This window comes from Ambystoma mexicanum, chromosome 8 (genome assembly GCF_040938575.1).
Source record: "Ambystoma mexicanum isolate Mex_15411 chromosome 8, UKY_AmexF1_1, whole genome shotgun sequence".
Lineage (NCBI taxonomy): Eukaryota > Metazoa > Chordata > Amphibia > Caudata > Ambystomatidae > Ambystoma > Ambystoma mexicanum.
Genome location: NC_090929.1, coordinates 412,563,869 through 412,569,868, shown reverse-complemented (window position 1 = coordinate 412,569,868; position 6,000 = coordinate 412,563,869). Strand labels below are relative to the sequence as shown.

The 6,000-nt window shown below is 55.9% G+C and overlaps 1 protein-coding gene across 1 annotated transcript in view; it reads left to right on the top strand.

Moving 5' to 3' along the window:
• Positions 1 to 3,034: 3,034 nt before the first annotated feature.
• Positions 3,035 to 6,000, top strand: part of DRAXIN (dorsal inhibitory axon guidance protein) — a 227,214-nt gene continuing 224,248 nt past the window's right edge. Inside the window, exon 1 of the mRNA XM_069609918.1 lies at positions 3,035 to 3,114. The gene's annotated coding sequence lies outside the window, so the exon portion shown is untranslated. The remainder of the gene's footprint in view (positions 3,115 to 6,000) is intronic.

Sequence of the window (6,000 nt, the reverse complement as noted above, 5' to 3'; positions counted from 1 at the left end):
TGTGGGTGGGGTAACATGTTTACCCTGTGTGCCCCCCTTCACTTCTACATGTGGGTGGGATAACATGTTGCCCAGTTTGCCCCGCTCCCTTCACCTCTGCATGTGGGTGGGGTAACATGTTTGCCCTGTGTGCCCCACCCCTTCACCTCTGCATGTGGGTGGGGTAACATGTTGCCCAGTTTGTCCTGCTCCCTTCACCTCTGCATGTGGGTGGGGTAACATGGTTGCCCTGTGTGCCCCACCCCTTCACCTCTGCATGTGGGTGGGGTAACATGTTTGCCTGTGTGCCCCACTCCCTTCACCTCTGCATGTGGGTGGGGTAACATGTTTGCCCAGTTTGCCCCGCTCCCTTCACCTCTGCATGTGGGTGGGGTAACATGTTTGCCCGGTGTGCCCCACCCCTTCACCTCTGCATGTGGGTGGGGTAACATGTTTGCCCATGTGCCCCACTTCCTTCACCTCTGCATGTGGTCGGGTAACATGTTTGCCCAGTGTGGCCCACTCCCTTCACCTCTGCATGTGGGTGGGGTAACATGTTGTCCAGTGTGGCCCACTCCCTTCACCTCTGCATGTGGGTGGGGTAACATGTTTTCCCTGTGTGCCCCCCTTCACTTCTACATGTGGGTGGGGTAACATGTTTGCCCTGTGTGCCCCACCCCTTCACCTCTGCATGTGGGTGGGGTAACATGTTGCCCAGTTTGTCCTGCTCCCTTCACCTCTGCATGTGGGTGGGGTAACATGTTGCAAAGTGTGGCCCACTCCCTTCACCTCTGCATGTGGGTGGGGTAACATGTTTGCCCTGTGTGCCCCACCCCTTCACCTCTGCATGTGGGTGGGGTAACATGTTGCCCAGTTTGTCCCGCTCCCTTCACCTCTGCATGTGGGTGGGGTAATATGTTTGCCCAGTGTGGCCCACTCCCTTCACCTCTGCATGTGGGTCGGGTAACATGTTTGCCCAGTGTGGCCCACTCCCTTCACCTATGCATGTGGGTGGGGTAACATGTTGCCCAGTGTGGCCCACTCCCTTCACCTTTGAATGTGGGTGGGGTAACATGTTGCCCAGTGTGGCCCACTCCCTTCACCTCTGCATGTGGGTGGGGTAACATGTTTGCCCTGTGTGCCCCACCCCTTCACCTCTGCATGTGGGTGGGGTAACATGTTGCCCAGTTTGTCCTGCTCCCTTCACCTCTGCATGTGGGTGGGGTAACATGGTTGCCCTGTGTGCCCCACCCCTTCACCTCTGCATGTGGGTGGGGTAACATGTTTGCCTGTGTGCCCCACTCCCTTCACCTCTGCATGTGGGTGGGGTAACATGTTTGCCCAGTTTGCCCCGCTCCCTTCACCTCTGCATGTGGGTGGGGTAACATGTTTGCCCGGTGTGCCCCACCCCTTCACCTCTGCATGTGGGTGGGGTAACATGTTTGCCCATGTGCCCCACTTCCTTCACCTCTGCATGTGGTCGGGTAACATGTTTGCCCAGTGTGGCCCACTCCCTTCACCTCTGCATGTGGGTGGGGTAACATGTTGTCCAGTGTGGCCCACTCCCTTCACCTCTGCATGTGGGTGGGGTAACATGTTTTCCCTGTGTGCCCCCCTTCACTTCTACATGTGGGTGGGGTAACATGTTTGCCCTGTGTGCCCCACCCCTTCACCTCTGCATGTGGGTGGGGTAACATGTTGCCCAGTTTGTCCTGCTCCCTTCACCTCTGCATGTGGGTGGGGTAACATGTTGCAAAGTGTGGCCCACTCCCTTCACCTCTGCATGTGGGTGGGGTAACATGTTTGCCCTGTGTGCCCCACCCCTTCACCTCTGCATGTGGGTGGGGTAACATGTTGCCCAGTTTGTCCCGCTCCCTTCACCTCTGCATGTGGGTGGGGTAATATGTTTGCCCAGTGTGGCCCACTCCCTTCACCTCTGCATGTGGGTCGGGTAACATGTTTGCCCTGTGTGCCCCACCCCTTCACCTCTGCATGTGGGTGGGGTAATATGTTGCCCAGTTTGTCCCGCTCCCTTCACCTCTGCATGTGGGTGGGGTAATATGTTTGCCCAGTGTGGTCCACTCCCTTCACCTCTACATGTGGGTGGGGTAACATGTTTGCCCTGTGTGCCCCACTCCCTTCACCTCTGCATGTGGGTGGGGTAACATGTTGCCCAGTTTGTCCCGCTCCCTTCACCTCTGCATGTGGGTGGGGTAACATGTTTGCCCAGTGTGGCCCACTCCCTTCACCTCTGCATGTGGGTGGGGTAACATGTTTGCCCTGTGTGCCCCCCTTCACTTCTACATGTGGGTGGGGTAACATGTTTGCCCTGTGTGCCCCACCCCTTCACCTCTGCATGTGGGTGGGGTAACACATTGCCCAGTTTGTCCCGCACCCTTCACCTCTGCATGTGGGTGGGGTAACATGTTGCCCAGTGTGGCCCACTCCCTTCACCTCTGCATATGGGTGGGGTAACATGTTTGCCCTGTGTGCCCCACCCCTTCACCTCTGCATGTGGGTGGGGTAATATGTTGCCCAGATTGTCCCGCTCCCTTCACCTCTGCATGTGGGTGGGGTAACATGTTGCCCAGTGTGCCCCACCCCTTCACTTCTGCATGTGGGTGGGGTAACATGTTGCCCAGTTTGTCCCACTCCCTTCACCTCTGCATGTGGGTGGGGTAACATGTTGCCCAGTGTGGCCCACCCCCTTCACCTCTGCATGTGGGTGGGGTAACATGTTTGCCCGTGTGCCCCACTCCCTTCACCTCTGTATGTGGGGATAACATGACTGCCCCTGTGCCCTTCCTTCCCTCTTGCGTCTGCGTCCCACACCCCTCACTTCTGGAGCTCCTGCTGTGGGGCACACTCTACATTGATTACCCCAGACAACCAACCTCTTTGTGTCCTCATCCCCCCACACACACACACACGCTAACACACACAACTCAAGATACCCGGGCGTCTCCCCCTTGGTTCCTTTCCCATCCAAACTCCTCCCCCACGTGTCCCACCTCTATGTGCAGACCCCCCCCCCCCCTCCTCGCCCCTCCCAGTCCTTTAGTCTTCCATCCTTGCCTTGCCCCGCCGGCTCTATTGAAAGGCTGACTTCCGAGGACCGAGGCGCCGCAGAGACAGGTAGGGAGGAGCGCTTCCGCCGACGGAGGGTCCCGCAGACCCCAGCCTCGAAAGTCGCAGTGGTTGGCGGCTCACGGGGGCTCAGTCTTCCCTACTTGCGCGTTAATCTGCTGCCGTTCTTCCCCTTTGCCCCCATCCCTCCAGGAGCGTCCCGCCTTTCAAGAGAGCCCGAACCTTTCCCCATCCTCCCATCACTGCCCCCTCGTGTTCTTATTGCCCCAGCCTTTCACCGTTGGCCCCGTTATTTCACCATTGCCCCGCCCGTACATCGGTGTCCCTCCTTTCATCATTGCCCAATGCTTTCATCATCTGTGCGCCACTGCTTTCATTGCCCCATTCTTCATCATAGCCAATTCACGTTTGCCCAATAACCTCGTCCTATCCGATCAGAGAGGGGGCAGCTACTCCGTTTGCAAGCGCGGGTAGTACATGTAGCCGGGGGCAGGGCAGGGGCCAGACTATGGGGGGATATATAGGGTTAGCGAGTGAATGGAGTGGGGCAGTGTATCGGGTATCGTATGATGGGGTGGTATTAGGGCAGTTTACTGGGGGTATCCGAAGCCGTGAGGGATGGAGTACCATGGCCAGTGAATTAGAGGGTGGCGGGACTGGGAGGGTGTGCGGTGTTGGCTTATAGGGCGCTTTCTACCATGCGTGCCCGAGAGGCACGCATGGGAGAAAGGCGAATGGGGGGTGGGGCGGGGGTTAGTGAAACAGTAACCGAGGGGTTACTAGGGATAGGGGGTCCAGGGAGGCTGGCAGAGAATGGGAGTGTGCCAGCCGGAGCAGCGAACGAGGGAGTACGTAATAGTGGAAGAGGACGTCGGGCTCTGAATTCGATTCTCTGGGGCAGGGAATGGGGGTATGGAGGGTAGGGGGGTGTTTGGGACGCGAATGAGGGGATATCGAGGGCATGAAAGGGGGTTGTTTTGGGACATATAATGAGGGTTTATTGGGGCAGTAAATGCGGGTTTACTGGAGATGGGATTGGGAAAGTGAAGGAAGGGGATACCCCCGGGGTACCGGGGCAATGAATGGAGGGTCGGGGTGGGGCGTGCTCTAGTCTCATGCTGCAGGTGCGAGAGCGCCCCTCTCGATATCGCGAGATGCTCTGTCTTCCTATCTCATGAAGGGGATGCACTCTTCATCGCTAACGTGGTCTTTGGGTAAGGGACAGGGATGTTGTCCGGGTGTGAGCAGTTGATCTCGCCCCCTACCCCAGATGAGACATGGCATGTCTGCCAGTTTCAGGTGTGAAAGGGTTGGAGCCCCATCTCGGGTGAAAGACGCTCTGTCCTGCTACCCAATTTGTGAGACTGTCTGTGCACTACTTAGACATAGTATGTCCTTCAGTTGCACGTGAGTGCTTCTCTTGCTCCTACCTTGGGTGGGAGATGCTCTGCCCTGCTGTCTTGGGTGTAATATACTCTGTATCGTATAATATGCTCCGTATCGTATATCAGATGAGAGATGCTTCGTCCACATGTCCAGTATGTGGGATGTCCTTTTCTCATGTGGGAGATGTGGCACCCTCTTCTCTATGGCATGGGTTGTTTTGTCCCCCATCTCTGGTGTAAGCTGCCATGCAGCATGACTCGTGCTCCTCTTCCATTGGATTGCATTTTGAATCATCTGTACCAGCTGTGGGGTTATCTGTCCTCCGTCTGAGGGATACAGAAGATATTATACTCAGGCGTGAGTGCGAGATGCGCTGCCCGCCCGCCTTTCGCTCAGATTCTCAGTTTCACAGCCCAGGTGTGAGATGTTTTTGATCCGTTACCTGGCGTGCAATACTCTATCCCATCTTCGTGCAATACTCTATCGCATTTTAGGTGCCATACTCTTTGTTCGTGGCTTAGGTGTGAGCGACTCTGCCTACATGTTGCTAGGCTGAGATGTTCTTTGTCCTTTTCGGGGTTTGTTTCGTTCTCGTTTCCTATCCCACGAGTGACACCCTCTCTCCTCCTCTTGCAGGTGTGAGATGCCCCCTGCCCCTCTCTGGGGGTGGGGGAGAATGCTCTGCTCTTCTGTTGCACCTGTGCAGTCGTGCTTGCTTCTGTCTCCACTGTGAATCCCTCTGTCATCGTGTTCACAGCCTGTGATAGTCTTTACTCCTGCCCCAGGTGGAAGGCAGTTTTCCCTTTTATTCCAGGGCAAGTCTGACGTGTGCTTTCCTTCCATCCCTGGTGTAAAATGCTATGACCGCCTGTTGCATGTTAGGTTTCGTTGCTTCTGCCCCACGTGTGAGACCCCTGTGTTTCTATTCCTAATTGTGCTTTGCCCTGTTCCAGGTGGAATATGCCCTCGGATCCCATCTTAGGTGTGAGATGCTCTTTACGCCTGCTTAAAGTGCAATATGCAATATTTCACTCTTCCAATAGTGATATTCGCTGGGCTCCTGTCACACGTGTCAGAGGGCAAACCTTCCTATTTCAAGCGTGTGATGTTATCAGTCCCTGTTCCCTTCACACCTGTGAGATGCCCACTCCTCTTTCAGGTGAGAGTTACACTATCCTCAGGTGTGTCGGATGTTATTTGCTCCAGCCCCAGGTTTGATATCCACTTGACTCCTGCACCAAGTGTAAGATGTTCTCTGTTCTTATCCGATGAAGGATATCCTCTGTCCACCTCTTCCAGGTGTGTGGTGCTCCCTGCTCCTGCCACAGATGTGAGATGCTCAGTCCACCTCTTCTAGGTGTGTGGAGTTCGCTGCCCCTGTCAGAGGTGTGAGATACTCAGTCCACCTCTTCCAGGTATATGGTGCTCCCAGCTCCTGCCACAGGTGTGAGATCCGTAGTCTACCTCTTCTAGGTGTGTGGTGCTCTGCCTGCACTTGTCACAGGTGTGAGATACTCAGTCCACCTCTTCCAGGTGTGTGGGTGTGTG